This window comes from Euprymna scolopes, chromosome 33 (assembly GCF_053919585.1).
Source record: "Euprymna scolopes isolate OS-2025 chromosome 33, ASM5391958v1, whole genome shotgun sequence".
Lineage (NCBI taxonomy): Eukaryota > Metazoa > Mollusca > Cephalopoda > Sepiida > Sepiolidae > Euprymna > Euprymna scolopes.
This window is the reverse complement of record NC_136514.1, coordinates 65,735,960-65,741,795: the sequence shown is the minus strand read 5'-3', so window position 1 is coordinate 65,741,795 and position 5,836 is coordinate 65,735,960.

Sequence of the window (5,836 nt, the reverse complement as noted above, 5' to 3'; positions counted from 1 at the left end):
CCTGAGGCGCCCCGACCGAGGAATGCCGACGGGGTTACTCAGGCAATTTTTTAAATTGCAGGAGTGCCCCTCCTTTAGGGGAGCCTGCGGGGTTCCCACTTTCCAGGCCTTGTGCCAAATATTGCCGATGTGGGCGGCAATTAAATAACTACCCCATTAAAAACACCAAAATATTGACTGCGACTATATATTGGGCACGAGCTAACAAACAGTATGTACACTTTATACGTTTTCTCTCTCCATGGCCTGGATTGACTTTTTCTCATTCTCACTCTTTCTCTCTCTATCTACTACTTGTGCCAGAGAACACCACGCGTAGCTGACGGCTAACATGGCACACAGTCAACCCTCTATCCTTTTCTTTGTCCAGACGATGGACTGCCATTTCTCGTTCCACTACATTACTCATTTCTCTTCCCACGCGCGAACAAACGACAGTGACCTGAACGTGAGATGAAAACACATTTGCTTTTTCCTTCTATGATACCAATCCCACAATAAACGATGGTTACACCCGTGCGGACATGAACACATGTTATATCTAAAACATTCATTCTTTCAACAGTAAATAAACGACACGTTTATCTATTCCAGCAATCGAGTCTTTGTTTCCTTCATTCCATTCGTTTCATTATTTTTCTTTTGTAACAGGATTAGGATTTATGTATCCTAGTCCTCTACATATGTGTTGTTTTTATGTTTTATAGCCCTTTTATCCTCCGTATTTCAAACAGGAAGAAACACAAGAAAACACCAGCTTGCTAACACCGGCTAATGCTTACGTAATGGCGGTCTTTTCAAATGGATGTTTAAAAAAATCTTTTATTTAAAAAATACATGGAATATAAAATATAAATATGGACAAATTCTCATAAATAAAGAATAGAATAGTTGGCCGTTGACCCCGAAAAAGGGTTCATTCGCCCTTTGGAAGGTCTTGTTTTTAATTCTGTATAAAAAAAGTTAAAAGCCAGGCCGTTTATGATTTGACCACTGAGTACTCCAAAAACTGGGGGGGGGGGGGCAGGCAAGTACTTTTTGACGGACCGTCTTTTTAAAAATCTACCAAAAATCAGGTAATTATCCAATCAATACGAAATTTTCAGCGATTATTAAGAGAAGAATGAACTTTATAACAGTGTACTTATTTTTCATAAACGATATTTATATATATATATTTTTTTTTTGCTTACAACCCCCCCCCTTGTTTTGAAGTGGGAACAAATATGTTTAAAATAATCATCTGAAACTAAACAAAGCATATTCCGTTGTTGTAAGGGACAGGATTATAGATTTTAAAAAAAAAACAAACAAAAAAAAAAAACACTTGTTTACATACCTTATTTTGACGTCTGAATATCAGAACTTTGATTGTGTTTAATTTAGGCACCGCCAAAAATGGCTGCAAAATCAAGTTGTTGTTGTTTTTTAAAACTAAATTACATTTATTAAAATCCATTATTTCTGAGTAACTTTTTTTTTTCCAGAAAGATAAACCCCTGAATTTTATCATATAGAAAACAGAATAATGTAAAACTTTTTCTACTATTTTTAATTAAATTTTAAATGTTAAATTTTCCCAAAAAGTTAACAATTGACATTTTTTGTCTTGCACAAAAAACGTACTTATATATTTAAAAAAAAAGGTTTTTGAAATAATTAATTTATTTATTTATTGTCTAACTAAGATTTAGGATGATTTTCTAAGAGAATATGCAAAAATATTATAATATAAGTTCCTGAATTTCAAATAATTCCACTTATTCATATAGGTAACCAGATATTTCGCGTCGATGTAGAGTCTAGATCGACTCTGTTTACGTTTGCGTTTGATAAGGAGAAAACAATGGAAGACCAAACAGGCCAAAAAAACTTATTTTTCAGTGACGAAAATTTCAATGTATTATTAAGCTGAGGCTGGCCAGTACCAGATGGGTGACCATTTGTATGAGTTTGGTTTTTAATGTGTATGTGTGTGGGGGCCAGGCTCCCCAAAATGGGGGGGGGGGAATTTAAAGCAGAATAAAAAAAAATTATTTCAGCGCGTTTGGTCCACCGTAGTCGAAAAGCGGCAAACGTTTTCAAAAAAATGATGCTATTTTTAACACAAAGGGCACAATATTTATCGAATTTTTTTTTTTTTTTTTTGTATCGATTATTCAAAGCATGCCCTTTTTAATAATGGTCATGCATTATTCGGCTCGCTAAAAAAAAATTGTTAATTTATTTATCAAAAATTTTAAAATGGCTTTTTTCGTATAAATATTAAAAAAAAATTTTTTTTGTTGTGCTTAACTTAAATTAATTATTTTACTTAACATATTCACCGAATTTCACACTTCAAAACTCAAAAGCGGGATAATTAAACACAATCGAAGTTCTGATATTCAGACGTCAAAATAAAGTATGCAAACAAGTTTTTTTTTCTTTTTTTAATCTATAATTCTGTCCCTTACAACAACATAATATGTTTTGTTCAGTTTCAGATGATTATTTTAAGCATATTTGTTCCCACTTCAAAACAAGGGGGGGTTGTAAGCAAAAAAAATATATATATATAAATATCGTTTATGAAAAATAAGTACTCTGTTATAAAGTACATTCTTCTAATAATCGCTGAAAATTTCGTATTGATCGGATAATTATCTGATTTTTGGTAGATTTTTAAAAAGACGGTCCGTCAAAAAGTACTGACGACCTGCCCCCCCCCCCCCAGTTTTGGCGGTGCCTAGTTTAATTATTCCGCTTTTGACTTTTGGAGTGTGAAATTCGGTGAATATGTTAAGTAAAATAATTAATTTAAGTTAAGCAAAAAAAAAGCCATTTTAGAATCTTTGATAAATAAATTAATAATTTTTTTTTTAGCGAGCCGAATAATGCATGACCATTATTAAACAGGGAATTCTTTGAAGAATCAATACAAAAAAAAATCGATAAATATTGTGCCCTTTGTGTTAAAAAATATCATCAGTTTTTCGATCCCATTTGATAACGTTTGCCGCCTTTCGACTACGGTGGACCATACGCGCTGAAATAATTTTGTTGAATCTCCATGAGTCATGGAGTCCGACTGCCAAAACCGGTGCAAGCGTGAATTAGTACAATTTATGTTGGTCAACAGTAACACTCACATAGAAACGAGACGTTTCTCTTTTCATTGCGAGACAAAATTATGGATGGTAAATAAAAATTTATTATTTTTATTATTACACGTGTTTATTTTTATTTTACCGAAACTATAGCGGACATTTGTTCGTCCGTCTGCCATAAACGAAACTTTATAGTGAAAAATTTATTTTAAACTAGAAACAGTACTTTTTTTATATACTGCGAAAAATACGCACCGTAAAAAAATGGTTAAACCTTAGGTGAAAGTGCAGAATAGTTGAACCCCCCCCCATGTTAAGAATGGCATTCTAAATAAAGTTATTATTTTAGTATGGCCCGTACACTTGCAGTGACAAAATTACACAAAAGGAAGCTTAGAATAAATTCTTGTCAAATTGCCGATGTTGTCCAACTCCAACGGAACACTTGTTTTTCTAAAGTTGATTTAAATTGGTTTTCGGGTGTGTTATGACTGAATATCACACTTAAAATTGTGAATTATGCGTGAATCTCTTGAAAAACCTGTCAGAAAGAACCCCCCCCCCATTTTGGGGAGCCTGAGCCCCCCACACGCGTACACATTAAAAAGCAAACTCATCAAAATGGTCACCCATCTGGTACTGGCTAGCCTCAGGGTTGCTTATGTAGTTTAGTTTAATTTTTATTCTGCTTTGAATTCCCCCCCCCCATTTGGGGGAGCCTGACCCCCCACACACATACACATTAAAAACCAAACTCATCAAAATGGTCACCCATCTGGTACTGGCCAGCCTCGGGGTGGCTTATGTAGTCAAAAAATCCTACAGTTCTTCCTCGTTCAATGAAGGAGAAATCCTTCTAGACTGGGTCAATTTTAATTTTTATTCTGCTTTACCCCCCCCCACACACACACACATACACATTAAAAACCAAGCTCATCAAAATGGTCACCCATCTGGTACTGGCCAGCCTCAGCGTTAATAATACATTGAAATTTTCGTCACTGAAAAATAAGTTTTTTTTTGGCCTGTTTGGTCCTCCATAGTTTGCTTTTTATTAAACACAAACGTAAATATTCTCGATCTGGAGAAACATAAAATAACGAAAAAGGAAAATAATAAATAAAATAAAAACATTGTTTTTTGTATGCGCATATTTTAGTCGCACACTTGTGCATACAAAAATCAGTGTTTTATTTTGTTCATTATTTTCCTCTTTTTTTTTTCATTTATTTTTAATTCCGCTGTCTTGTAATTTCATTACGTCGTCCCTCCTCCCGTTTCTACATGTGATATAAACAAATATGGCCGCCACTTTACATAGCGACATAACATGTGGAAAACTATGTTTGCAATATCGTGAAAACTAGTTGCCGGCCTCAATTTTAAAGGCGATATTCGTTTTCAACACACCCAAATACCAAATACCCTATAAAACAAGTTTTTACATGTAGGTTGTGTGTTGGTCTACCAGACCACATTTACTAAAAATTAATTCAATTTATCGTGTTATTTTATGTTTCAAATTTAATCCCCCCTCCACAAAAAAACACTCTAAATATTTATCGCTATTTTATGTTTCAAATATAATATCCTTATCTTCACACACACAAAAAAAAATTGACTTTGTCATGTTGTGGGACCCGCTTTGCTTATGAAATTGTTATTTGAAAGTACAGAATGGCCTCATAAATAAAAAATAAATAAATTTATCGTGTTATTTTATGTTTCAAATTTAATCCCCACTCTCCACAAAAAATTTTAATTGATCAAGGTTTCCCCCTTCCCACATCCCCCCTCAATCGCCAAACTTGAAAAAATACTAGGGGTGATATGTCTCATTGAATGCTAGGTGGCCAAAAAGTGGGTGCTCATTTTACGTTAAATAGTCTCCATCCACCCTAAACCTACACCAATCAAAGCTAAAAACAATTATAAGGAATGATAGACAAATATAGGAAGAGGGTATAACCGACAATGACGTAATTCAATTTTGGCGCCCAAAAGACCCAGCAAACACAGCCTCTAACAAGAAAGATAAGATGGTAACGCAAAAGCCTGCCAAACCTAGATCGCTAGCTATGGTATAGCTGGAAAAGTCTTCTCAATTATTAAATCATTTCTTTCTGATAGGTTCATAAGAGTAGTAGTTGAGGGGCAAAAATCAGAAGCTCACAGTATTAATGCCGGTGTCCCTCAGGGATCCATCCTGGGCCCAACTCTTTTCCTGATCTACATTAATGATCTTCCAAATCACATCCTTACATCATTTGTAGACATTTATGCTGACGACATTACCATTTATGGTACCACATCTAAGACAGTAAACGACCAAGTTCTCTCCAATTCTCTCTCCTCTGATCTGGAGCACGTAGTACAATGGGGAAAGGAGTGGCTGGTTACTTTTAATGCATCTAAAACCAAGCTTCTCTCTTTACATCATCAACATTCTAATTCACATTTGTCTTCAATTGAAATGAATGGCTCTCGTCTTCAGGAGGCCTCAAGTTTTGACAAGCTTCTGGGCTTGACCATTACTCCTGATCTTAAATGGAACACGTATATCAAATCTGTTGCCAAGGCCACTGGAAAAATGGTGGGATCTTTCTATCGATCCAGTAGATATCTCACTGCTGATGCTATTCTCTACCTATATAAGAGCCAGGTACGTCCAAGGATGGAATACTGTTGCCACATCTGGGCAGGAGCTGCTAGAAAGGACTTGTCCTGCCTTGATAGAGTTCAAAATA